The sequence below is a fragment of the Phalangium opilio genome, unplaced genomic scaffold (assembly GCF_054372755.1).
Source record: "Phalangium opilio isolate 3A_F unplaced genomic scaffold, DU_Popi_V2 ptg000019l_1, whole genome shotgun sequence".
NCBI classification, from domain to species: Eukaryota; Metazoa; Arthropoda; class Arachnida; order Opiliones; family Phalangiidae; genus Phalangium; species Phalangium opilio.
Window position 1 is genome coordinate 405,028 of NW_028324152.1, and position 20,252 is coordinate 425,279.

Consider the following 20,252-nt stretch of genomic DNA (forward strand, 5'->3'; position numbering starts at 1 on the left):
TGTGTCCGTCCGTTGTTAAAAAGTTAAAAGTTCGTTTTGTTTTGATGTGTAAAGAAATCCTACAGAACCATAATATTCCCTTTATCCTTAATATATATAAAGTGAATATGTGGAAATATTTTTCGTAATTTTGAAGCATTTAGTACTTTTGTAGCTTTAAAGCTCTATTTCATTTTGATATTCCAAAGATTTTTTTTAATATTATTATTTAAAATGGATGTTTATATATTACTTAAGCTATACTACATCTGTTTATAGCATAATCCTTTCTAAAGTGAATACAAGCACAACGCTACTATGTTGGTCAAATGAACTTTTATTTGTCAATAGGCCTAGTGAACCAAAAAGTAAACGCTTGGGTTTGGTTTTCGTTTCTGTAATGCAGAGACATTAACGGTTCAGAGTGAGCCGAAAGTTAAATACACTTTTAAATAATTAGGCTTAGATTTTGGGCGCGTTCAGTAACGCTCAACGGAGGCTCCGTTGAATGCGCATTCGCCACTGAACGATTTTCGGAACTTCCGGTTTGACGTCACGATTGTAAGCGAAGAGGCATCGAAGTCATCGGCTGTAAGAGCCGATTACTTCGTTGAGCAACGCATTTGTGACGTAGCAGCAATGGAGGAAACTTATCTCCCTGAACGATTTCGAAAAGTTAATTTGATGGAAAATTTCGGAACTATTTATAAAATCGGTGTAACATCGACTGAATGCGAATGAATAGTGTCTGTTAATTATTTTATGAAATTTTTTCGATTATATCTATGAAGCTTTAAAAGTTATTGGGTTTGAAAGTTTAAGCCTTGGCTAAGTTACGGGTCAGAGTTTGCTCTTATTTCGGCTAGCAGGTCCTTGCGTTTGCATTTCCATGAACTGTAAGCAGATGATGCAACGCAAAGTTTGCAAAAACCGTTCAGTAGCCTAATACGTCACATGACATCACGTTGATCAACGGAGCTCAACGCGTTTGGTATCCGTTGAGCGTTACTGAACGCACCCTTTATAATCATGGTGGAAATCTGGGCCGCGTTCAGCAGAGCCCAGCGCTGTTAGCAGTATCCTGCATAACGGGATTTTGTTTTTGAATTGTGACGTCACGGTGTTTAGCGCTGAGCTAGCGCGGTCTTCAAAGAAAATAGTCGGCTTTTTGGATAACGTGACGTAAAACGCGTAGTTCTCAGCTTGGCGAAAAAACCATGGAGGAATTAATACAAATAGCTCTATGGGACTATAGCTATTTAATTGGCGTGAAACCAGTTGATCACGCGAGAATTTTAAGAGATATGTTAGTTTCTAATTTTAATTATAAAAGTTGTTATCTATCTCTATAAATATGTTATCATACAATTTTTGTTAAGCCTTGGTACCTTGCACGCTTTATTGCGCTAGCGTCATTTATAAAACGCCGATGACCGGAGAAAAGCTATGACGACAGAGCTCACCGGTAAACATTTCCAAAATCCGCTGTCTTTTTTGGTGAGCTCTGCTGAACGCAGCCCAGACCAGTGAAAGGTCTGATCGTAATCGGATAATAGCTTCGTGTTTTCATGCTTTTTATGGTACGCATTTACTTTCAGTGTGTGTAGCCACAAATAAGCTTTGGTGTTTGTAACGTTAACAGTCATGTTGACAAACTAAGAAAATTGTTGAGGTGAAACGAGAGGATAGTGTTTACATGGCAACCCTGTTGTGAATATGGCTTTGAACATAGAGGGCATACAGTTGAGGAGTAGAAAATCAGGCCTTTACAAACACGTAAAGGTAATATCCCTCAAAAGTTTTATCTCTTCATTTCCCGTTTTTCCCCCCATCGGATGATTTTAATGTGTACAAGTATATCATTATTGGATGTAAAATGTCGTCTGATTTACAGTATATTTGCTATGCTTTGTATACTGCTTTAATATTTCATAAATTTTAACTTAAGAAACATTTCCATATCTGGGCAAATAAGTTTGTAAGTAGTCGTCTTGACTCGGAGAGGTAATATTTTGGTTTTCCCAACTTGTTCTTAGCTATATAATTTCGAAAAATTAAAATAATAGGGCAAAAGTTCCGATGAGATAATTTAGTTAATTTTCTGAAATATTCTGCATTCATATCGCTTCAAAGCAAGGGCTCCGTGGCTTAGTGGTTAAAGCGCCTGTCTTGTAAACAGGAGATTATGAGTTCGATTCTCGTCGGAGCCTTACTGTTATGTTACTTGATCTAGATTTCGTAGCTATTAAATTTGGAAAAATTAAAACAATAGGGTTAAAATTCCGATGAGTTAATTTAGTTAAATTATTGGAATATTCAGCATCCATGTCGCTTCAAAGCAAGGGCTCCGTGGTTTAGTGGTAAAAGCGCCTATCTTGTAAACAGGAGATCATGTTTTCGATTCTCGTCGGAGCCTCGCTGTTATGTTACTTGAACTATATTTCGTAGCTATATAATTTCGAAAATTTAAAATAATAGGGCAAAAGTTCCGTTGAGATAATTTAGTTAATTTACTGAAATATTCAGCATTCATATCGCTTCAAAGCAAGGGCTCCGTGGGTTAGTGGCTAAAGCGCCTGTCTAGTAAACAGGAGAGCATGAGTTCGATTCTCGTCGGAGCCACGCTGTTATATTACTTGAACTAGATTTCGTAGCTATCAAATTTTGAAAAAATTAAAAATAATATTTGATTTAGATATGCATTTATGCAAACAATAGGGTAAAAGTTCCGATGAGATAATTTAGTTAATTTACTGAAATATTCAGCATTCATGTCGCTTCAAAGCAAGGGCTCCGTGGCTTAGTGGTTAAAGCGCCTGTCTAGTAAACAAGAGATCATGAATTCGATTCTCGTCGGAGCCTCGCTGTTAAGTTACTTGAAGTAGATTTCGTAGCTATATAATTTTGAAAAATTAAAATAATAGGGCAAAAGTTCCGATGAGATAATTTAGTTAATTTACTGAAATATTCAGAATTCATATCGCTTCAAAGCAAGGGCTCCGTGGCTTAGTGGTTAAAGCGCCTGTCTAGTAAACAGGAGATCATGAGTTCGATTCTCGTCGGAGCCTTGCTGTTATGTTACTTGATCTAGATTTCGTAGCTATTAAATTTTGAAAAATTAAAACAATAGGGTAAAAATTCCGATGAGTTAATTTAGTTAAATTATTGGAATATTCAGCATCCATGTCGCTTCAACGCAAGGGCTCCGTGGCTTAGTGGTTAAAGCGCCTGTCTTGTAAACAGGAGATCATGAGTTCGATTCTCGTCGGAGCCTCGCTGTTATATTACGTGAACTAGTTTTCGTAACTATTAAATTTTGAAAAATTAAAAATAATAGTTGATTTAGATATGCATATATTCAAACAATAGTGTAAAAGTTCCGATGAGATAATTTAGTTAATTTACTGAAATATTCAGAATTCATATCACTTCAAAGCAAGGGCTCCGTGGTTTAGTGGTTAAAGCGCCTGTCTAGTAAACAGGAGATCATGAGTTCGATTCTCGTCGGAGCCTCGCTGTTATGTTACTTGAACTATCTTTTCGTAGCTATATAATTTCGAAAAATTAAAATAATAGGGCAAAAGTTCCGATGAGATAATTTAGTTAATTTTCTGAAATATTCTGCATTCATATCGCTTCAAAGCAAGGGCTCCGTGGCTTAGTGGTTAAAGCGCCTGTCTTGTAAACAGGAGATCATGAGTTCGATTCTCGTCGGAGCCTCGCTGTTATATTACGTGAACTAGTTTTCGTAACTATTAAATTTTGAAAAATTAAAAATAATAGTTGATTTAGATATGCATATATGCAAACAATAGTGTAAAAGTTCCGATGAGATAATTTAGTTAATTTACTGAAATATTCAGAATTCATATCACTTCAAAGCAAGGGCTCCGTGGCTTAGTGGTTAAAGCGCCTGTCTAGTAAACAGGAGATCATGAGTTCGATTCTCGTCGGAGCCTTGCTGTTATGTTACTTGATCTAGATTTCGTAACTATTAAATTTTGAAAAATTAAAACAATACGGTAAAAATTCCGATGAGTTAATTTAGTTAAATTATTGGAATATTCAGCATCCATGTCGCTTCAAAGCAAGGGCTCCGTGGTTTAGTGGTAAAAGCGCCTATCTTGTAAACAGGAGATCATGTTTTCGATTCTCGTCGGAGCCTCGCTGTTATGTTACTTGAACTATATTTCGTAGCCATATAATTTCGAAAAATTAAAATAATAGGGCAAAAGTTCCGTTGAGATAATTTAGTTAATTTACTGAAATATTCAGCATTCATATCGCTTCAAAGCAAGGGCTCCGTGGGTTAGTGGCTAAAGCGCCTGTCTAGTAAACAGGAGAGCATGAGTTCGATTCTCGTCGGAGCCTCGCTGTTATGTTACTTGAACTATATTTCGTAGCTATATAATTTCGAAAAATTAAAATAATAGGGCAAAAGTTCCGATGAGATAAATTAGTTAATTTTCTGAAATATTCTGCATTCATATCGCTTCAAAGCAAGGGCTCCGTGGCTTAGTGGTTAAAGCGCCTGTCTTGTAAACAGGAGATCATGAGTTCGATTCTCGGCGGAGCCTCGCTGTTATATTACGTGAACTAGTTTTCGTAACTATTAAATTTTGAAAAATTAAAAATAATAGTTGATTTAGATATGCATATATGCAAACAATAGTGTAAAAGTTCCGATGAGATAATTTTGTTAATTTACTGAAATATTCAGAATTCATATCACTTCAAAGCAAGGGCTCCGTGGCTTAGTGGTTAAAGCGCCTGTCTAGTAAACAGGAGATCATGAGTTCGATTCTCGTCGGAGCCTTGCTGTTATGTTACTTGATCTAGATTTCGTAACTATTAAATTTTGAAAAATTAAAACAATACGGTAAAAATTCCGATGAGTTAATTTAGTTAAATTATTGGAATATTCAGCATCCATGTCGCTTCAAAGCAAGGGCTCCGTGGCTTAGTGGTTAAAGCGCCTGTCTAGTAAACAGGAGATCATGAGTTCGATTCTCGTCGGAGCCTCGCTGTTAAGTTACTTGAAGTAGATTTCGTAGCTATATAATTTTGAAAAATTAAAATAATAGGGCAAAAGTTCCGATGAGATAATTTAGTTAATTTACTGAAATATTCAGAATTCATATCGCTTCAAAGCAAGGGCTCCGTGGCTTAGTGGTTAAAGCGCCTGTCTAGTAAACAGGAGATCATGAGTTCGATTCTCGTCGGAGCCTTGCTGTTATGTTACTTGATCTAGATTTCGTAGCTATTAAATTTTGAAAAATTAAAACAATAGGGTAAAAATTCCGATGAGTTAATTTAGTTAAATTATTGGAATATTCAGCATCCATGTCGCTTCAACGCAAGGGCTCCGTGGCTTAGTGGTTAAAGCGCCTGTCTTGTAAACAGGAGATCATGAGTTCGATTCTCGTCGGAGCCTCGCTGTTATATTACGTGAACTAGTTTTCGTAACTATTAAATTTTGAAAAATTACAAATAATAGTTGATTTAGATATGCATATATTCAAACAATAGTGTAAAAGTTCCGATGAGATAATTTAGTTAATTTACTGAAATATTCAGAATTCATATCACTTCAAAGCAAGGGCTCCGTGGCTTAGTGGTTAAAGCGCCTGTCTAGTAAACAGGAGATCATGAGTTCGATTCTCGTCGGAGCCTTGCTGTTATGTTACTTGATCTAGATTTCGTAACTATTAAATTTTGAAAAATTAAAACAATACGGTAAAAATTCCGATGAGTTAATTTAGTTAAATTATTGGAATATTCAGCATCCATGTCGCTTCGAAGCAAGGGCTCCGTGGTTTAGTGGTAAAAGCGCCTATCTTGTAAACAGGAGATCATGTTTTCGACTCTCGTCGGAGCCTCGCTTTTATGTTACTTGAACTATATTTCGTAGCTATATAATTTCGAAAAATTAAAATAATAGGGCAAAAGTTCCGTTGAGATAATTTAGTTAATTTACTGAAATATTCAGCATTCATATCGCTTCAAAGCAAGGGCTCCGTGGGTTAGTGGCTAAAGCGCCTGTCTAGTAAACAGGAGAGCATGAGTTCGATTCTCGTCGGAGCCACGCTGTTATATTACTTGAACTAGATTTCGTAGCTATCAAATTTTGAAAAAATTAAAAATAATATTTGATTTAGATATGCATTTATGCAAACAATAGGGTAAAAGTTCCGATGAGATAATTTAGTTAATTTACTGAAATATTCAGCATTCATGTCGCTTCAAAGCAAGGGCTCCGTGGCTTAGTGGTTAAAGCGCCTGTCTAGTAAACAGGAGATCATGAGTTCGATTCTCGTCGGAGCCTCGCTGTTATGTTACTTGAACTATATTTCGTAGCTATATAATTTCGAAAAATTAAAATAATAGGGCAAAAGTTCCGATGAGATAAATTAGTTAATTTTCTGAAATATTCTGCATTCATATCGCTTCAAAGCAAGGGCTCCGTGGCTTAGTGGTTAAAGCGCCTGTCTTGTAAACAGGAGATCATGAGTTCGATTTTCGGCGGAGCCTCGCTGTTATATTACGTGAACTAGTTTTCGTAACTATTAAATTTTGAAAAATTAAAAATAATAGTTGATTTAGATATGCATATATGCAAACAATAGTGTAAAAGTTCCGATGAGATAATTTTGTTAATTTACTGAAATATTCAGAATTCATATCACTTCAAAGCAAGGGCTCCGTGGCTTAGTGGTTAAAGCGCCTGTCTAGTAAACAGGAGATCATGAGTTCGATTCTCGTCGGAGCCTTGCTGTTATGTTACTTGATCTAGATTTCGTAACTATTAAATTTTGAAAAATTAAAACAATACGGTAAAAATTCCGATGAGTTAATTTAGTTAAATTATTGGAATATTCAGCATCCATGTCGCTTCAAAGCAAGGGTTCCGTGGCTTAGTGGTTAAAGCGCCTGTCTAGTAAACAGGAGATCATGAGTTCGATTCTCGTCGGAGCCTCGCTGTTATGTTACTTGAACTCGATTTCGTAGATATATAATTTTGAAAAATTAAAATAATAGGGCAAAAGTTCCGATGAGTTAATTTAGTTAATTTACTGAAATATACAGCATTCATATCGCTTCAAAGCTAGGGCTCCGTGGCTTAGTGGTTAAAGCGCCTGTCTTGTAAACAGGAGATCATGTGTTCGATTCTCGTCGGAGCCTCGCTGTTATATTACGTGAACTAGTTTTCGTAACTATTAAATTTTGAAAAATTAAAAATAATAGTTGATTTAGATATGCATATATGCAAACAATAGTGTAAAAGTTCCGATGAGATAATTTAGTTAATTTACTGAAATATTCAGAATTCATATCACTTCAAAGCAAGGGCTCCGTGGCTTAGTGGTTAAAGCGCCTGTCTAGTAAACAGGAGATCATGAGTTCGATTCTCGTCGGAGCCTCGCTGTTATGTTACTTGAACTATATTTCGTAGCTATATAATTTCGAAAAATTAAAATAATAGGGCAAAAGTTCCGATGAGATAATTTAGTTAATTTTCTGAAATATTCTGCATTCATATCGCTTCAAAGCAAGGGCTCCGTGGCTTAGTGGTTAAAGCGCCTGTCTAGTAAACAGGAGATCATGAGTTCGATTCTCGTCGGAGCCTCGCTGTTATGTTACTTGAACTATATTTCGTAGCTATATAATTTTGAAAAATTAAAATAATAGGGCAAAAGTTCCGATGAGATAATTTAGTTAATTTTCTGAAATATTCTGCATTCATATCGCTTCAAAGCAAGGGCTCCGTGGCTTAGTGGTTAAAGCGCCTGTCTAGTAAACAGGAGATCATGAGTTCGAATTCTCGTCGGAGCCTCGCTGTTATGTTACTTGAACTATATTTCGTAGCTATATAATTTTGAAAAATTAAAATAATAGGGCAAAAGTTCCGATGAGATAATTTAGTTAATTTTCTGAAATATTCAGAATTCATATCACTTCAAAGCAAGGGCTCCGTGGCTTAGTGGTTAAAGCGCCTGTCTAGTAAACAGGAGATCATGAGTTCGATTCTCGTCGGAGCCTCGCTGTTATGTTACTTGAACTATATTTCGTAGCTATATAATTTTGAAAAATTAAAATAATAGGGCAAAAGTTCCGATGAGATAATTTAGTTAATTTTCTGAAATATTCTGCATTCATATCGCTTCAAAGCAAGGGCTCCGTGGCTTAGTGGTTAAAGCGCCTGTCTTGTAAACAGGAGATCATGAGTTCGATTCTCGTCGGAGCCTAGCTGTTATATTACGTGAACTAGTTTTCGTAACTATTAAATTTTGAAAAATTAAAAATAATAGTTGATTTAGATATGCATATATGCAAACAATAGTGTAAAAGTTCCGATGAGATAATATAGTTAATTTACTGAAATATTCAGAATTCATATCACTTCAAAGCAAGGGCTCCGTGGTTTAGTGGTTAAAGCGCCTGTCTAGTAAACAGGAGATCATGAGTTCGATTCTCGTCGGAGCCTTGCTGTTATGTTACTTGATCTAGATTTCGTAACTATTAAATTTTGAAAAATTAAAACAATACGGTAAAAATTCCGATGAGTTAATTTAGTTAAATTATTGGAATATTCAGCATCCATGTCGCTTCAAAGCAAGGGCTCCGTGGCTTAGTGGTTAAAGCGCCTGTCTAGTAAACAGGAGATGATGAGTTCGATTCTCGTCGGAGCCTCGCTGTTATGTTACTTGCACTATATTTCGTAGCTATATAATTTTGAAAAATTAAAATAATAGGGCAAAAGTTCCGATGAGATAATTTAGTTAATTTTCTGAAATATTCTGCATTCAAATCGCTTCAAAGCAAGGGCTTAGTTTTTAAAGCGCCTGTCTTGTAATCAGGAGATCATGAGTTCGATTCTCGTCGGAGCCTTGCTGTTATATTACTTGAACTAGATTTCGAAGCTATTAAATTTTGAAAAATTAAAAATAATAGTTGATTTACATATGCATATATGCAAACAATAGTGGTTAAAGCGCCTGTCTAGTAAACAGGAGATCATGAGTTTGATTCTCGTCGGAGCCTCGCTGTTATGTTACTTGAACTAGATTTCGTAGATATATAACTTTGAAATATTAAAATAATAGGGCAAAAGTTCCGATGAGTTAATTTAGTTAATTTACTGAAATATTCAGCATTCATGTCGCTTCAAAGCAAGGGCTCCGTGGCTTAGTGGTTAAAGCGCCTGTCTAGTAAACAGGAGATCATAAGTTCGATTCTCGTCGGAGCCTTACTGTTATGTTACTTGATCTAGATTTCGTAGCTATTCAATTTTGAAAAATTAAAACAATAGGGTAAAAATTCCGATGAGTTAATTTAGTTAAATTATTGGAATATTCAGCATCCATGTCGCTTCAAAGCAAGGGCTCCGTGGCTTAGTGGTTAAAGCGCCTGTCTAGTAAACAGGAGATCATGAGTTCGATTCTCGTCGGAGCCTCGCTGTTAAGTTACTTGAACTAGATTTCGTAGCTATATAATTTTGAAAAATCAAAATAATAGGGCAAAAGATCCGATGAGATAATTTAGTTAATTTACTGAAATATTCAGAATTCATATCACTTCTAAGCAAGGGCTCCGTGGCTTAGTGGTTAAAGCGCCTGTCTAGTAAACAGGAGATCATGAGTTCGATTCTCGTCGGAGCCTTGCTGTTATGTTACTTGATCTAGATTTCGTAACTATTAAATTTTGAAAAATTAAAACAATACGGTAAAAATTCCGATGAGTTAATTTAGTTAAATTACTGGAATATTAAGCATCCATGTCGCTTCAAAGCAAGGGCTCCGTTGCTTAGTGGTTAAAGCGCCTGTCTAGTAAACAGGAGATCATGAGTTCGATTCTCGTCGGAGCCTCGCTGTTATGTTACTTGAACTATATTTCGTAGCTATATAATTTTGAAAAATTAAAATAATAGGGCAAAAGTTCCGATGAGTTAATTTAGTTAAATTACTGGAATATTAAGCATCCATGTCGCTTCAAAGCAAGGGCTCCGTGGCTTAGTGGTTAAAGCGCCTGTCTAGTAAACAGGAGATCATGAGTTCGATTCTCGTCGGAGCCTCGCTGTTATGTTACTTGATCTAGATTTCGTAGCTATTAAATTTTGAAAAATTAAAACAATAGGGTAAAAATTCCGATGAGTTAATTTAGTTAAATTATTGGAATATTCAGCATCCATGTCGCTTCAAAGCAAGGGCTCCGTGGCTTAGTGGTTAAAGTGCCTGTCTAGTAAACAGGAGATCATGAGTTCGATTCTCGTCGGAGCCTCGCTGTTAAGTTACTTGAACTAGATTTCGTAGCTATATAATTTTGAAAAATCAAAATAATAGGGCAAAAGTTCCGATGAGATAATTTAGTTAATTTACTGAAATATTCAGAATTCATATCGCTTCAAAGCAATGGCTCCGTGGCTTAGTGGTTAAAGCGCCTGTCTAGTAAACAGGAGATCATGAGTTCGATTCTCGTCGGAGCCTCGCTGTTATGTTACTTGAACTAGATTTCGTAGATATATAATTTTGAAAAATTAAAATAATAGGGCAAAAGTTCCGATGAGTTAATTTAGTTAATTTACTGAAATATTCAGCATTCATATCGCTTCAAAGCAAGGGCTCCGTGGCTTAGTGGTTAATGCGCCTGTCTAGTAAACAGGGGATCATGAGTTCGATTCTCGTCGGAGCCTCGCTGTTATGTTACTAGAACTATATTTCGTAGCTATATAATTTCGAAAAATTAAAATAATAGGGCAAAAGTTCCGATGAGTTAATTTAGTTAATTTACTGAAATATTCTGCATTCGTATCGCTTCAAAGCAAGGGCTCCGTGGGTTAGTGGTTAAAGCGCCTGTCTTGTAAACAGGAGATCGTGAGTTCGATTCTCGTCGGAGCCTCGCTGTTATGTTACTAGAACTATATTTCGTAGCTATATAATTTCGAAAAATTAAAATAATAGGGCAAAAGTTCCGATGAGTTAATTTAGTTAATTTTCTGAAATATTCTGCATTCAAATCGCTTCAAAGCAAGGGCTTAGTTTTTAAAGCGCCTGTCTTGTAATCAGGAGATCATGAGTTCGATTCTCGTCGGAGCCTTGCTGTTATATTACTTGAACTAGATTTCGAAGCTATTAAATTTTGAAAAATTAAAAATAATAGTTGATTTACATATGCATATATGCAAACAATAGTGGTTAAAGCGCCTGTCTAGTAAACAGGAGATCATGAGTTTGATTCTCGTCGGAGCCTCGCTGTTATGTTACTTGAACTAGATTTCGTAGATATATAACTTTGAAAAATTAAAATAATAGGGCAAAAGTTCCGATGAGTTAATTTAGTTAATTTACTGAAATATTCAGCATTCATGTCGCTTCAAAGCAAGGGCTCCGTGGCTTAGTGGTTAAAGCGCCTGTCTAGTAAACAGGAGATCATAAGTTCGATTCTCGTCGGAGCCTTACTGTTATGTTACTTGATCTAGATTTCGTAGCTATTCAATTTTGAAAAATTAAAACAATAGGGTAAAAATTCCGATGAGTTAATTTAGTTAAATTATTGGAATATTCAGCATCCATGTCGCTTCAAAGCAAGGGCTCCGTGGCTTAGTGGTTAAAGCGCCTGTCTAGTAAACAGGAGATCATGAGTTCGATTCTCGTCGGAGCCTCGCTGTTAAGTTACTTGAACTAGATTTCGTAGCTATATAATTTTGAAAAATCAAAATAATAGGGCAAAAGATCCTATGAGATAATTTAGTTAATTTACTGAAATATTCAGAATTCATATCACTTCTAAGCAAGGGCTCCGTGGCTTAGTGGTTAAAGCGCCTGTCTAGTAAACAGGAGATCATGAGTTCGATTCTCGTCGGAGCCTTACTGTTATGTTACTTGATCTAGATTTCGTAGCTATTCAATTTTGAAAAATTAAAACAATAGGGTAAAAATTCCGATGAGTTAATTTAGTTAAATTATTGGAATATTCAGCATCCATGTCGCTTCAAAGCAAGGGCTCCGTGGCTTAGTGGTTAAAGCGCCTGTCTAGTAAACAGGAGATCATGAGTTCGATTCTCGTCGGAGCCTCGCTGTTAAGTTACTTGAACTAGATTTCGTAGCTATATAATTTTGAAAAATCAAAATAATAGGGCAAAAGATCCGATGAGATAATTTAGTTAATTTACTGAAATATTCAGAATTCATATCACTTCTAAGCAAGGGCTCCGTGGCTTAGTGGTTAAAGCGCCTGTCTAGTAAACAGGAGATCATGAGTTCGATTCTCGTCGGAGCCTTGCTGTTATGTTACTTGATCTAGATTTCGTAACTATTAAATTTTGAAAAATTAAAACAATACGGTAAAAATTCCGATGAGTTAATTTAGTTAATTTACTGAAATATTCAGAATTCATATCACTTCAAAGCAAGGGCTCCGTGGTTTAGTGGTTAAAGCGCCTGTCTAGTAAACAGGAGATCATGAGTTCGATTCTCGTCGGAGCCTTGCTGTTATGTTACTTGATCTAGATTTCGTAACTATTAAATTTTGAAAAATTAAAACAATACGGTAAAAATTCCGATGAGTTAATTTAGTTAAATTATTGGAATATTCAGCATCCATGTCGCTTCAAAGCAAGGGCTCCGTGGCTTAGTGGTTAAAGCGCCTGTCTAGTAAACAGGAGATGATGAGTTCGATTCTCGTCGGAGCCTCGCTGTTATGTTACTTGCACTATATTTCGTAGCTATATAATTTTGAAAAATTAAAATAATAGGGCAAAAGTTCCGATGAGATAATTTAGTTAATTTTCTGAAATATTCTGCATTCAAATCGCTTCAAAGCAAGGGCTTAGTTTTTAAAGCGCCTGTCTTGTAATCAGGAGATCATGAGTTCGATTCTCGTCGGAGCCTTGCTGTTATATTACTTGAACTAGATTTCGAAGCTATTAAATTTTGAAAAATTAAAAATAATAGTTGATTTACATATGCATATATGCAAACAATAGTGTTAAAGCGCCTGTCTAGTAAACAGGAGATCATGAGTTTGATTCTCGTCGGAGCCTCGCTGTTATGTTACTTGAACTAGATTTCGTAGATATATAACTTTGAAAAATTAAAATAATAGGGCAAAAGTTCCGATGAGATAATTTAGTTAATTTACTGAAATATTCTGCATTCATATCGCTTCAAAGCAAGGGCTCCGTGGCTTAGTGGTTAAAGCGCCTGTCTAGTAAACAGGAGATCATGAGTTCGATTCTCGTCGGAGCCTCGCTGTTATGTTACTTGAACTATATTTCGTAGCTATATAATTTTGAAAAATTAAAATAATAGGGCAAAAGTTCCGATGAGATAATTTAGTTAATTTTCTGAAATATTCAGAATTCATATCACTTCAAAGCAAGGGCTCCGTGGCTTAGTGGTTAAAGCGCCTGTCTAGTAAACAGGAGATCATGAGTTCGATTCTCGTCGGAGCCTCGCTGTTATGTTACTTGAACTATATTTCGTAGCTATATAATTTCTAAAAATTAAAATAATAGGGCAAAAGTTCCGATGAGATAATTTAGTTAATTTTCTGAAATATTCTGCATTCATATCGCTTCAAAGCAAGGGCTCCGTGGCTTAGTGGTTAAAGCGCCTGTCTAGTAAACAGGAGATCATGAGTTCGAATTCTCGTCGGAGCCTCGCTGTTATGTTACTTGAACTATATTTCGTAGCTATATAATTTTGAAAAATTAAAATAATAGGGCAAAAGTTCCGATGAGATAATTTAGTTAATTTTCTGAAATATTCAGAATTCATATCACTTCAAAGCAAGGGCTCCGTGGCTTAGTGGTTAAAGCGCCTGTCTAGTAAACAGGAGATCATGAGTTCGATTCTCGTCGGAGCCTCGCTGTTATGTTACTTGAACTATATTTCGTAGCTATATAATTTCGAAAAATTAAAATAATAGGGCAAAAGTTCCGATGAGATAATTTAGTTAATTTTCTGAAATATTCTGCATTCATATCGCTTCAAAGCAAGGGCTCCGTGGCTTAGTGGTTAAAGCGCCTGTCTTGTAAACAGGAGATCATGAGTTCGATTCTCGTCGGAGCCTAGCTGTTATATTACGTGAACTAGTTTTCGTAACTATTAAATTTTGAAAAATTAAAAATAATAGTTGATTTAGATATGCATATATGCAAACAATAGTGTAAAAGTTCCGATGAGATAATATAGTTAATTTACTGAAATATTCAGAATTCATATCACTTCAAAGCAAGGGCTCCGTGGTTTAGTGGTTAAAGCGCCTGTCTAGAAAACAGGAGATCATGAGTTCGATTCTCGTCGGAGCCTTGCTGTTATGTTACTTGATCTAGATTTCGTAACTATTAAATTTTGAAAAATTAAAACAATACGGTAAAAATTCCGATGAGTTAATTTAGTTAAATTATTGGAATATTCAGCATCCATGTCGCTTCAAAGCAAGGGCTCCGTGGCTTAGTGGTTAAAGCGCCTGTCTAGTAAACAGGAGATGATGAGTTCGATTCTCGTCGGAGCCTCGCTGTTATGTTACTTGCACTATATTTCGTAGCTATATAATTTTGAAAAATTAAAATAATAGGGCAAAAGTTCCGATGAGATAATTTAGTTAATTTTCTGAAATATTCTGCATTCATATCGCTTCAAAGCAAGGGCTCCGTGGCTTAGTGGTTAAAGCGCCTGTCTAGTAAACAGGAGATCATGAGTTCGATTCTCGTCGGAGCCTCGCTGTTATGTTACTTGAACTATATTTCGTAGCTATATAATTTTGAAAAATTAAAATAATAGGGCAAAAGTTCCGATGAGATAATTTAGTTAATTTTCTGAAATATTCAGAATTCATATCACTTCAAAGCAAGGGCTCCGTGGCTTAGTGGTTAAAGCGCCTGTCTAGTAAACAGGAGATCATGAGTTCGATTCTCGTCGGAGCCTCGCTGTTATGTTACTTGAACTATATTTCGTAGCTATATATTTTCGAAAAATTAAAATAATAGGGCAAAAGTTCCGATGAGATAATTTAGTTAATTTTCTGAAATATTCTGCATTCATATCGCTTCAAAGCAAGGGCTCCGTGGCTTAGTGGTTAAAGCGCCTGTCTAGTAAACAGGAGATCATGAGTTCGAATTCTCGTCGGAGCCTCGCTGTTATGTTACTTGAACTATATTTCGTAGCTATATAATTTTGAAAAATTAAAATAATAGGGCAAAAGTTCCGATGAGATAATTTAGTTAATTTTCTGAAATATTCAGAATTCATATCACTTCAAAGCAAGGGCTCCGTGGCTTAGTGGTTAAAGCGCCTGTCTAGTAAACAGGAGATCATGAGTTCGATTCTCGTCGGAGCCTCGCTGTTATGTTACTTGAACTATATTTCGTAGCTATATAATTTCGAAAAATTAAAATAATAGGGCAAAAGTTCCGATGAGATAATTTAGTTAATTTTCTGAAATATTCTGCATTCATATCGCTTCAAAGCAAGGGCTCCGTGGCTTAGTGGTTAAAGCGCCTGTCTTGTAAACAGGAGATCATGAGTTCGATTCTCGTCGGAGCCTAGCTGTTATATTACGTGAACTAGTTTTCGTAACTATTAAATTTTGAAAAATTAAAAATAATAGTTGATTTAGATATGCATATATGCAAACAATAGTGTAAAAGTTCCGATGAGATAATATAGTTAATTTACTGAAATATTCAGAATTCATATCACTTCAAAGCAAGGGCTCCGTGGTTTAGTGGTTAAAGCGCCTGTCTAGTAAACAGGAGATCATGAGTTCGATTCTCGTCGGAGCCTTGCTGTTATGTTACTTGATCTAGATTTCGTAACTATTAAATTTTGAAAAATTAAAACAATACGGTAAAAATTCCGATGAGTTAATTTAGTTAAATTATTGGAATATTCAGCATCCATGTCGCTTCAAAGCAAGGGCTCCGTGGCTTAGTGGTTAAAGCGCCTGTCTAGTAAACAGGAGATGATGAGTTCGATTCTCGTCGGAGCCTCGCTGTTATGTTACTTGCACTATATTTCGTAGCTATATAATTTTGAAAAATTAAAATAATAGGGCAAAAGTTCCGATGAGATAATTTAGTTAATTTTCTGAAATATTCTGCATTCAAATCGCTTCAAAGCAAGGGCTTAGTTTTTAAAGCGCCTGTCTTGTAATCAGGAGATCATGAGTTCGATTCTCGTCGGAGCCTTGCTGTTATATTACTTGAACTAGATTTCGAAGCTATTAAATTTTGAAAAATTAAAAATAATAGTTGATTTACATATGCATATATGCAAACAATAGTGGTTAAAGCGCCTGTCTAGTAAACAGGAGATCATGAGTTTGATTCTCGTCGGAGCCTCGCTGTTATGTTACTTGAACTAGATTTCGTAGATATATAACTTTGAAAAATTAAAATAATAGGGCAAAAGTTCCGATGAGTTAATTTAGTTAATTTACTGAAATATTCAGCATTCATGTCGCTTCAAAGCAAGGGCTCCGTGGCTTAGTGGTTAAAGCGCCTGTCTAGTAAACAGGGGATCATAAGTTCGATTCTCGTCGGAGCCTTACTGTTATGTTACTTGATCTAGATTTCGTAGCTATTCAATTTTGAAAAATTAAAACAATAGGGTAAAAATTCCGATGAGTTAATTTAGTTAAATTATTGGAATATTCAGCATCCATGTCGCTTCAAAGCAAGGGCTCCGTGGCTTAGTGGTTAAAGCGCCTGTCTAGTAAACAGGAGATCATGAGTTCGATTCTCGTCGGAGCCTCGCTGTTAAGTTACTTGAACTAGATTTCGTAGCTATATAATTTTGAAAAATCAAAATAATAGGGCAAAAGATCCGATGAGATAATTTAGTTAATTTACTGAAATATTCAGAATTCATATCACTTCTAAGCAAGGGCTCCGTGGCTTAGTGGTTAAAGCGCCTGTCTAGTAAACAGGAGATCATGAGTTCGATTCTCGTCGGAGCCTTGCTGTTATGTTACTTGATCTAGATTTCGTAACTATTAAATTTTGAAAAATTAAAACAATACGGTAAAAATTCCGATGAGTTAATTTAGTTAAATTACTGGAATATTAAGCATCCATGTCGCTTCAAAGCAAGGGCTCCGTTGCTTAGTGGTTAAAGCGCCTGTCTAGTAAACAGGAGATCATGAGTTCGATTCTCGTCGGAGCCTCGCTGTTATGTTACTTGAACTATATTTCGTAGCTATATAATTTTGAAAAATTAAAATAATAGGGCAAAAGTTCCGATGAGTTAATTTAGTTAAATTACTGGAATATTAAGCATCCATGTCGCTTCAAAGCAAGGGCTCCGTGGCTTAGTGGTTAAAGCGCCTGTCTAGTAAACAGGAGATCATGAGTTCGATTCTCGTCGGAGCCTCGCTGTTATGTTACTTGATCTAGATTTCGTAGCTATTAAATTTTGAAAAATTAAAACAATAGGGTAAAAATTCCGATGAGTTAATTTAGTTAAATTATTGGAATATTCAGCATCCATGTCGCTTCAAAGCAAGGGCTCCGTGGCTTAGTGGTTAAAGTGCCTGTCTAGTAAACAGGAGATCATGAGTTCGATTCTCGTCGGAGCCTCGCTGTTAAGTTACTTGAACTAGATTTCGTAGCTATATAATTTTGAAAAATCAAAATAATAGGGCAAAAGTTCCGATGAGATAATTTAGTTAATTTACTGAAATATTCAGAATTCATATCGCTTCAAAGCAATGGCTCCGTGGCTTAGTGGTTAAAGCGCCTGTCTAGTAAACAGGAGATCATGAGTTCGATTCTCGTCGGAGCCTCGCTGTTATGTTACTTGAACTAGATTTCGTAGATATATAATTTTGAAAAATTAAAATAATAGGGCAAAAGTTCCGATGAGTTAATTTAGTTAATTTACTGAAATATTCAGCAGTCATATCGCTTCAAAGCAAGGGCTCCGTGGCTTAGTGGTTAATGCGCCTGTCTAGTAAACAGGGGATCATGAGTTCGATTCTCGTCGGAGCCTCGCTGTTATGTTACTAGAACTATATTTCGTAGCTATATAATTTCGAAAAATTAAAATAATAGGGCAAAAGTTCCGATGAGTTAATTTAGTTAATTTACTGAAATATTCTGCATTCGTATCGCTTCAAAGCAAGGGCTCCGTGGGTTAGTGGTTAAAGCGCCTGTCTTGTAAACAGGAGATCGTGAGTTCGATTCTCGTCGGAGCCTCGCTGTTATGTTACTAGAACTATATTTCGTAGCTATATAATTTCGAAAAATTAAAATAATAGGGCAAAAGTTCCGATGAGTTAATTTAGTTAATTTTCTGAAATATTCTGCATTCAAATCGCTTCAAAGCAAGGGCTTAGTTTTTAAAGCGCCTGTCTTGTAATCAGGAGATCATGAGTTCGATTCTCGTCGGAGCCTTGCTGTTATATTACTTGAACTAGATTTCGAAGCTATTAAATTTTGAAAAATTAAAAATAATAGTTGATTTACATATGCATATATGCAAACAATAGTGGTTAAAGCGCCTGTCTAGTAAACAGGAGATCATGAGTTTGATTCTCGTCGGAGCCTCGCTGTTATGTTACTTGAACTAGATTTCGTAGATATATAACTTTGAAAAATTAAAATAATAGGGCAAAAGTTCCGATGAGTTAATTTAGTTAATTTACTGAAATATTCAGCATTCATGTCGCTTCAAAGCAAGGGCTCCGTGGCTTAGTGGTTAAAGCGCCTGTCTAGTAAACAGGAGATCATAAGTTCGATTCTCGTCGGAGCCTTACTGTTATGTTACTTGATCTAGATTTCGTAGCTATTCAATTTTGAAAAATTAAAACAATAGGGTAAAAATTCCGATGAGTTAATTTAGTTAAATTATTGGAATATTCAGCATCCATGTCGCTTCAAAGCAAGGGCTCCGTGGCTTAGTGGTTAAAGCGCCTGTCTAGTAAACAGGAGATCATGAGTTCGATTCTCGTCGGAGCCTCGCTGTTAAGTTACTTGAACTAGATTTCGTAGCTATATAATTTTGAAAAATCAAAATAATAGGGCAAAAGATCCGATGAGATAATTTAGTTAATTTACTGAAATATTCAGAATTCATATCACTTCTAAGCAAGGGCTCCGTGGCTTAGTGGTTAAAGCGCCTGTCTAGTAAACAGGAGATCATGAGTTCGATTCTCGTCGCAGCCTTGCTGTTATGTTACTTGATCTAGATTTCGTAACTATTAAATTTTGAAAAATTAAAACAATACGGTAAAAATTCCGATGAGTTAATTTAGTTAAATTACTGGAATATTAAGCATCCATGTCGCTTCAAAGCAAGGGCTCCGTTGCTTAGTGGTTAAAGCGCCTGTCTAGTAAACAGGAGATCATGAGTTCGATTCTCGTCGGAGCCTCGCTGTTATGTTACTTGAACTATATTTCGTAGCTATATAATTTTGAAAAATTAAAATAATAGGGCAAAAGTTCCGATGAGTTAATTTAGTTAAATTATTGGAATATTCAGCATCCATGTCGCTTCAAAGCAAGGGCTCCGTGGCTTAGTGGTTAAAGTGCCTGTCTAGTAAACAGGAGATCATGAGTTCGATTCTCGTCGGAGCCTCGCTGTTAAGTTACTTGAACTAGGTTTCGTAGCTATATAATTTTGAAAAATCAAAATAATAGGGCAAAAGTTCCGATGAGATAATTTAGTTAATTTACTGAAATATTCAGAATTCATATCGCTCCAAAGCAATGGCTCCGTGGCTTAGTGGTTAAAGCGCCTGTCTAGTAAACAGGAGATCATGAGTTCGATTCTCGTCGGAGCCTCGCTGTTATGTTACTTGAACTAGATTTCGTAGATATATAATTTTGAAAAATTAAAATAATAGGGCAAAAGTTCCGATGAGTTAATTTAGTTAATTTACTGAAATATTCAGCATTCATATCGCTTCAAAGCAAGGGCTCCGTGGCTTAGTGGTTAAAGCGCCTGTCTAGTAAACAGGAGATCATGAGTTCGATTCTCGTCGGAGCCTCGCTGTTATGTTACTAGAACTATATTTCGTAGCTATATAATTTCGAAAAATTAAAATAATAGGGCAAAAGTTCCGATGAGTTAATTTAGTTAATTTACTGAAATATTCTGCATTCGTATCGCTTCAAAGCAAGGGCTCCGTGGGTTAGTGGTTAAAGCGCCTGTCTTGTAAACAGGAGATCGTGAGTTCGATTCTCGTCGGAGCCTTGCTGTTATGTTACTTGATCTAGATTTCGTAGCTATTAAATTTTGAAAAATTAAAACAATAGGGTAAAAATTCCGATG

At 35.9% G+C, this 20,252-nt stretch overlaps 67 non-coding genes across 67 annotated transcripts; all 67 read left to right on the top strand.

The window, feature by feature from the left end:
* The first annotated feature begins 2,116 nt into the window (after window positions 1-2,116).
* TRNAT-UGU (transfer RNA threonine (anticodon UGU)) lies at window positions 2,117-2,189 on the top strand. Its single transcript has one exon. It is a non-coding gene; the product is annotated as a tRNA-Thr (tRNA).
* Window positions 2,190-2,974: 785 nt separating this feature from the next.
* TRNAT-AGU (transfer RNA threonine (anticodon AGU)) lies at window positions 2,975-3,047 on the top strand. The gene has a single exon. It is a non-coding gene; the product is annotated as a tRNA-Thr (tRNA).
* Window positions 3,048-3,180: 133 nt separating this feature from the next.
* On the top strand, window positions 3,181-3,253 carry TRNAT-UGU (transfer RNA threonine (anticodon UGU)). Its single transcript has one exon. It is a non-coding gene; the product is annotated as a tRNA-Thr (tRNA).
* Window positions 3,254-3,419: 166 nt separating this feature from the next.
* On the top strand, window positions 3,420-3,492 carry TRNAT-AGU (transfer RNA threonine (anticodon AGU)). Its single transcript has one exon. It is a non-coding gene; the product is annotated as a tRNA-Thr (tRNA).
* Window positions 3,493-3,626: 134 nt separating this feature from the next.
* On the top strand, window positions 3,627-3,699 carry TRNAT-UGU (transfer RNA threonine (anticodon UGU)). Its single transcript has one exon. It is a non-coding gene; the product is annotated as a tRNA-Thr (tRNA).
* Window positions 3,700-3,865: 166 nt separating this feature from the next.
* On the top strand, window positions 3,866-3,938 carry TRNAT-AGU (transfer RNA threonine (anticodon AGU)). The gene has a single exon. It is a non-coding gene; the product is annotated as a tRNA-Thr (tRNA).
* Window positions 3,939-4,483: 545 nt separating this feature from the next.
* TRNAT-UGU (transfer RNA threonine (anticodon UGU)) lies at window positions 4,484-4,556 on the top strand. Its single transcript has one exon. It is a non-coding gene; the product is annotated as a tRNA-Thr (tRNA).
* Window positions 4,557-4,722: 166 nt separating this feature from the next.
* Window positions 4,723-4,795, top strand: TRNAT-AGU (transfer RNA threonine (anticodon AGU)). Its single transcript has one exon. It is a non-coding gene; the product is annotated as a tRNA-Thr (tRNA).
* Window positions 4,796-4,928: 133 nt separating this feature from the next.
* On the top strand, window positions 4,929-5,001 carry TRNAT-AGU (transfer RNA threonine (anticodon AGU)). The gene has a single exon. It is a non-coding gene; the product is annotated as a tRNA-Thr (tRNA).
* Window positions 5,002-5,134: 133 nt separating this feature from the next.
* On the top strand, window positions 5,135-5,207 carry TRNAT-AGU (transfer RNA threonine (anticodon AGU)). Its single transcript has one exon. It is a non-coding gene; the product is annotated as a tRNA-Thr (tRNA).
* A 133-nt stretch (window positions 5,208-5,340) lies between these two features.
* TRNAT-UGU (transfer RNA threonine (anticodon UGU)) lies at window positions 5,341-5,413 on the top strand. Its single transcript has one exon. It is a non-coding gene; the product is annotated as a tRNA-Thr (tRNA).
* Window positions 5,414-5,579: 166 nt separating this feature from the next.
* Window positions 5,580-5,652, top strand: TRNAT-AGU (transfer RNA threonine (anticodon AGU)). Its single transcript has one exon. It is a non-coding gene; the product is annotated as a tRNA-Thr (tRNA).
* Window positions 5,653-6,231: 579 nt separating this feature from the next.
* Window positions 6,232-6,304, top strand: TRNAT-AGU (transfer RNA threonine (anticodon AGU)). Its single transcript has one exon. It is a non-coding gene; the product is annotated as a tRNA-Thr (tRNA).
* Window positions 6,305-6,437: 133 nt separating this feature from the next.
* Window positions 6,438-6,510, top strand: TRNAT-UGU (transfer RNA threonine (anticodon UGU)). Its single transcript has one exon. It is a non-coding gene; the product is annotated as a tRNA-Thr (tRNA).
* A 166-nt stretch (window positions 6,511-6,676) lies between these two features.
* On the top strand, window positions 6,677-6,749 carry TRNAT-AGU (transfer RNA threonine (anticodon AGU)). Its single transcript has one exon. It is a non-coding gene; the product is annotated as a tRNA-Thr (tRNA).
* A 133-nt stretch (window positions 6,750-6,882) lies between these two features.
* Window positions 6,883-6,955, top strand: TRNAT-AGU (transfer RNA threonine (anticodon AGU)). The gene has a single exon. It is a non-coding gene; the product is annotated as a tRNA-Thr (tRNA).
* A 133-nt stretch (window positions 6,956-7,088) lies between these two features.
* On the top strand, window positions 7,089-7,161 carry TRNAT-UGU (transfer RNA threonine (anticodon UGU)). The gene has a single exon. It is a non-coding gene; the product is annotated as a tRNA-Thr (tRNA).
* Window positions 7,162-7,327: 166 nt separating this feature from the next.
* Window positions 7,328-7,400, top strand: TRNAT-AGU (transfer RNA threonine (anticodon AGU)). The gene has a single exon. It is a non-coding gene; the product is annotated as a tRNA-Thr (tRNA).
* Window positions 7,401-7,533: 133 nt separating this feature from the next.
* TRNAT-AGU (transfer RNA threonine (anticodon AGU)) lies at window positions 7,534-7,606 on the top strand. The gene has a single exon. It is a non-coding gene; the product is annotated as a tRNA-Thr (tRNA).
* A 133-nt stretch (window positions 7,607-7,739) lies between these two features.
* TRNAT-AGU (transfer RNA threonine (anticodon AGU)) lies at window positions 7,740-7,813 on the top strand. Its single transcript has one exon. It is a non-coding gene; the product is annotated as a tRNA-Thr (tRNA).
* A 133-nt stretch (window positions 7,814-7,946) lies between these two features.
* Window positions 7,947-8,019, top strand: TRNAT-AGU (transfer RNA threonine (anticodon AGU)). Its single transcript has one exon. It is a non-coding gene; the product is annotated as a tRNA-Thr (tRNA).
* Window positions 8,020-8,152: 133 nt separating this feature from the next.
* TRNAT-UGU (transfer RNA threonine (anticodon UGU)) lies at window positions 8,153-8,225 on the top strand. Its single transcript has one exon. It is a non-coding gene; the product is annotated as a tRNA-Thr (tRNA).
* Window positions 8,226-8,391: 166 nt separating this feature from the next.
* Window positions 8,392-8,464, top strand: TRNAT-AGU (transfer RNA threonine (anticodon AGU)). Its single transcript has one exon. It is a non-coding gene; the product is annotated as a tRNA-Thr (tRNA).
* Window positions 8,465-8,597: 133 nt separating this feature from the next.
* On the top strand, window positions 8,598-8,670 carry TRNAT-AGU (transfer RNA threonine (anticodon AGU)). Its single transcript has one exon. It is a non-coding gene; the product is annotated as a tRNA-Thr (tRNA).
* A 484-nt stretch (window positions 8,671-9,154) lies between these two features.
* Window positions 9,155-9,227, top strand: TRNAT-AGU (transfer RNA threonine (anticodon AGU)). The gene has a single exon. It is a non-coding gene; the product is annotated as a tRNA-Thr (tRNA).
* Window positions 9,228-9,360: 133 nt separating this feature from the next.
* Window positions 9,361-9,433, top strand: TRNAT-AGU (transfer RNA threonine (anticodon AGU)). The gene has a single exon. It is a non-coding gene; the product is annotated as a tRNA-Thr (tRNA).
* A 133-nt stretch (window positions 9,434-9,566) lies between these two features.
* On the top strand, window positions 9,567-9,639 carry TRNAT-AGU (transfer RNA threonine (anticodon AGU)). Its single transcript has one exon. It is a non-coding gene; the product is annotated as a tRNA-Thr (tRNA).
* A 133-nt stretch (window positions 9,640-9,772) lies between these two features.
* TRNAT-AGU (transfer RNA threonine (anticodon AGU)) lies at window positions 9,773-9,845 on the top strand. The gene has a single exon. It is a non-coding gene; the product is annotated as a tRNA-Thr (tRNA).
* Window positions 9,846-9,978: 133 nt separating this feature from the next.
* TRNAT-AGU (transfer RNA threonine (anticodon AGU)) lies at window positions 9,979-10,051 on the top strand. Its single transcript has one exon. It is a non-coding gene; the product is annotated as a tRNA-Thr (tRNA).
* Window positions 10,052-10,184: 133 nt separating this feature from the next.
* Window positions 10,185-10,257, top strand: TRNAT-AGU (transfer RNA threonine (anticodon AGU)). Its single transcript has one exon. It is a non-coding gene; the product is annotated as a tRNA-Thr (tRNA).
* Window positions 10,258-10,390: 133 nt separating this feature from the next.
* On the top strand, window positions 10,391-10,463 carry TRNAT-AGU (transfer RNA threonine (anticodon AGU)). Its single transcript has one exon. It is a non-coding gene; the product is annotated as a tRNA-Thr (tRNA).
* Window positions 10,464-10,802: 339 nt separating this feature from the next.
* TRNAT-UGU (transfer RNA threonine (anticodon UGU)) lies at window positions 10,803-10,875 on the top strand. The gene has a single exon. It is a non-coding gene; the product is annotated as a tRNA-Thr (tRNA).
* A 484-nt stretch (window positions 10,876-11,359) lies between these two features.
* Window positions 11,360-11,432, top strand: TRNAT-AGU (transfer RNA threonine (anticodon AGU)). The gene has a single exon. It is a non-coding gene; the product is annotated as a tRNA-Thr (tRNA).
* A 133-nt stretch (window positions 11,433-11,565) lies between these two features.
* On the top strand, window positions 11,566-11,638 carry TRNAT-AGU (transfer RNA threonine (anticodon AGU)). Its single transcript has one exon. It is a non-coding gene; the product is annotated as a tRNA-Thr (tRNA).
* A 133-nt stretch (window positions 11,639-11,771) lies between these two features.
* Window positions 11,772-11,844, top strand: TRNAT-AGU (transfer RNA threonine (anticodon AGU)). The gene has a single exon. It is a non-coding gene; the product is annotated as a tRNA-Thr (tRNA).
* Window positions 11,845-11,977: 133 nt separating this feature from the next.
* On the top strand, window positions 11,978-12,050 carry TRNAT-AGU (transfer RNA threonine (anticodon AGU)). Its single transcript has one exon. It is a non-coding gene; the product is annotated as a tRNA-Thr (tRNA).
* A 133-nt stretch (window positions 12,051-12,183) lies between these two features.
* TRNAT-AGU (transfer RNA threonine (anticodon AGU)) lies at window positions 12,184-12,256 on the top strand. The gene has a single exon. It is a non-coding gene; the product is annotated as a tRNA-Thr (tRNA).
* A 133-nt stretch (window positions 12,257-12,389) lies between these two features.
* Window positions 12,390-12,462, top strand: TRNAT-AGU (transfer RNA threonine (anticodon AGU)). Its single transcript has one exon. It is a non-coding gene; the product is annotated as a tRNA-Thr (tRNA).
* Window positions 12,463-12,595: 133 nt separating this feature from the next.
* On the top strand, window positions 12,596-12,668 carry TRNAT-AGU (transfer RNA threonine (anticodon AGU)). The gene has a single exon. It is a non-coding gene; the product is annotated as a tRNA-Thr (tRNA).
* A 483-nt stretch (window positions 12,669-13,151) lies between these two features.
* TRNAT-AGU (transfer RNA threonine (anticodon AGU)) lies at window positions 13,152-13,224 on the top strand. Its single transcript has one exon. It is a non-coding gene; the product is annotated as a tRNA-Thr (tRNA).
* Window positions 13,225-13,357: 133 nt separating this feature from the next.
* Window positions 13,358-13,430, top strand: TRNAT-AGU (transfer RNA threonine (anticodon AGU)). The gene has a single exon. It is a non-coding gene; the product is annotated as a tRNA-Thr (tRNA).
* A 133-nt stretch (window positions 13,431-13,563) lies between these two features.
* Window positions 13,564-13,637, top strand: TRNAT-AGU (transfer RNA threonine (anticodon AGU)). The gene has a single exon. It is a non-coding gene; the product is annotated as a tRNA-Thr (tRNA).
* A 133-nt stretch (window positions 13,638-13,770) lies between these two features.
* Window positions 13,771-13,843, top strand: TRNAT-AGU (transfer RNA threonine (anticodon AGU)). Its single transcript has one exon. It is a non-coding gene; the product is annotated as a tRNA-Thr (tRNA).
* Window positions 13,844-13,976: 133 nt separating this feature from the next.
* Window positions 13,977-14,049, top strand: TRNAT-UGU (transfer RNA threonine (anticodon UGU)). Its single transcript has one exon. It is a non-coding gene; the product is annotated as a tRNA-Thr (tRNA).
* A 166-nt stretch (window positions 14,050-14,215) lies between these two features.
* On the top strand, window positions 14,216-14,288 carry TRNAS-AGA (transfer RNA serine (anticodon AGA)). Its single transcript has one exon. It is a non-coding gene; the product is annotated as a tRNA-Ser (tRNA).
* Window positions 14,289-14,421: 133 nt separating this feature from the next.
* Window positions 14,422-14,494, top strand: TRNAT-AGU (transfer RNA threonine (anticodon AGU)). Its single transcript has one exon. It is a non-coding gene; the product is annotated as a tRNA-Thr (tRNA).
* Window positions 14,495-14,627: 133 nt separating this feature from the next.
* Window positions 14,628-14,700, top strand: TRNAT-AGU (transfer RNA threonine (anticodon AGU)). The gene has a single exon. It is a non-coding gene; the product is annotated as a tRNA-Thr (tRNA).
* Window positions 14,701-14,833: 133 nt separating this feature from the next.
* On the top strand, window positions 14,834-14,906 carry TRNAT-AGU (transfer RNA threonine (anticodon AGU)). Its single transcript has one exon. It is a non-coding gene; the product is annotated as a tRNA-Thr (tRNA).
* Window positions 14,907-15,039: 133 nt separating this feature from the next.
* Window positions 15,040-15,113, top strand: TRNAT-AGU (transfer RNA threonine (anticodon AGU)). The gene has a single exon. It is a non-coding gene; the product is annotated as a tRNA-Thr (tRNA).
* A 133-nt stretch (window positions 15,114-15,246) lies between these two features.
* TRNAT-AGU (transfer RNA threonine (anticodon AGU)) lies at window positions 15,247-15,319 on the top strand. Its single transcript has one exon. It is a non-coding gene; the product is annotated as a tRNA-Thr (tRNA).
* Window positions 15,320-15,452: 133 nt separating this feature from the next.
* TRNAT-UGU (transfer RNA threonine (anticodon UGU)) lies at window positions 15,453-15,525 on the top strand. Its single transcript has one exon. It is a non-coding gene; the product is annotated as a tRNA-Thr (tRNA).
* Window positions 15,526-15,691: 166 nt separating this feature from the next.
* On the top strand, window positions 15,692-15,764 carry TRNAT-AGU (transfer RNA threonine (anticodon AGU)). Its single transcript has one exon. It is a non-coding gene; the product is annotated as a tRNA-Thr (tRNA).
* A 133-nt stretch (window positions 15,765-15,897) lies between these two features.
* Window positions 15,898-15,970, top strand: TRNAT-AGU (transfer RNA threonine (anticodon AGU)). The gene has a single exon. It is a non-coding gene; the product is annotated as a tRNA-Thr (tRNA).
* Window positions 15,971-16,660: 690 nt separating this feature from the next.
* On the top strand, window positions 16,661-16,733 carry TRNAT-AGU (transfer RNA threonine (anticodon AGU)). The gene has a single exon. It is a non-coding gene; the product is annotated as a tRNA-Thr (tRNA).
* A 133-nt stretch (window positions 16,734-16,866) lies between these two features.
* Window positions 16,867-16,939, top strand: TRNAT-AGU (transfer RNA threonine (anticodon AGU)). Its single transcript has one exon. It is a non-coding gene; the product is annotated as a tRNA-Thr (tRNA).
* Window positions 16,940-17,072: 133 nt separating this feature from the next.
* On the top strand, window positions 17,073-17,145 carry TRNAT-AGU (transfer RNA threonine (anticodon AGU)). Its single transcript has one exon. It is a non-coding gene; the product is annotated as a tRNA-Thr (tRNA).
* Window positions 17,146-17,278: 133 nt separating this feature from the next.
* On the top strand, window positions 17,279-17,351 carry TRNAT-AGU (transfer RNA threonine (anticodon AGU)). Its single transcript has one exon. It is a non-coding gene; the product is annotated as a tRNA-Thr (tRNA).
* A 133-nt stretch (window positions 17,352-17,484) lies between these two features.
* Window positions 17,485-17,557, top strand: TRNAT-AGU (transfer RNA threonine (anticodon AGU)). The gene has a single exon. It is a non-coding gene; the product is annotated as a tRNA-Thr (tRNA).
* A 133-nt stretch (window positions 17,558-17,690) lies between these two features.
* TRNAT-AGU (transfer RNA threonine (anticodon AGU)) lies at window positions 17,691-17,763 on the top strand. Its single transcript has one exon. It is a non-coding gene; the product is annotated as a tRNA-Thr (tRNA).
* A 339-nt stretch (window positions 17,764-18,102) lies between these two features.
* TRNAT-UGU (transfer RNA threonine (anticodon UGU)) lies at window positions 18,103-18,175 on the top strand. The gene has a single exon. It is a non-coding gene; the product is annotated as a tRNA-Thr (tRNA).
* Window positions 18,176-18,659: 484 nt separating this feature from the next.
* Window positions 18,660-18,732, top strand: TRNAT-AGU (transfer RNA threonine (anticodon AGU)). Its single transcript has one exon. It is a non-coding gene; the product is annotated as a tRNA-Thr (tRNA).
* Window positions 18,733-18,865: 133 nt separating this feature from the next.
* On the top strand, window positions 18,866-18,938 carry TRNAT-AGU (transfer RNA threonine (anticodon AGU)). Its single transcript has one exon. It is a non-coding gene; the product is annotated as a tRNA-Thr (tRNA).
* Window positions 18,939-19,277: 339 nt separating this feature from the next.
* On the top strand, window positions 19,278-19,350 carry TRNAT-AGU (transfer RNA threonine (anticodon AGU)). Its single transcript has one exon. It is a non-coding gene; the product is annotated as a tRNA-Thr (tRNA).
* A 133-nt stretch (window positions 19,351-19,483) lies between these two features.
* On the top strand, window positions 19,484-19,556 carry TRNAT-AGU (transfer RNA threonine (anticodon AGU)). The gene has a single exon. It is a non-coding gene; the product is annotated as a tRNA-Thr (tRNA).
* Window positions 19,557-19,689: 133 nt separating this feature from the next.
* On the top strand, window positions 19,690-19,762 carry TRNAT-AGU (transfer RNA threonine (anticodon AGU)). Its single transcript has one exon. It is a non-coding gene; the product is annotated as a tRNA-Thr (tRNA).
* Window positions 19,763-19,895: 133 nt separating this feature from the next.
* Window positions 19,896-19,968, top strand: TRNAT-AGU (transfer RNA threonine (anticodon AGU)). The gene has a single exon. It is a non-coding gene; the product is annotated as a tRNA-Thr (tRNA).
* A 133-nt stretch (window positions 19,969-20,101) lies between these two features.
* Window positions 20,102-20,174, top strand: TRNAT-UGU (transfer RNA threonine (anticodon UGU)). The gene has a single exon. It is a non-coding gene; the product is annotated as a tRNA-Thr (tRNA).
* The last annotated feature ends 78 nt before the right edge of the window (window positions 20,175-20,252 follow it).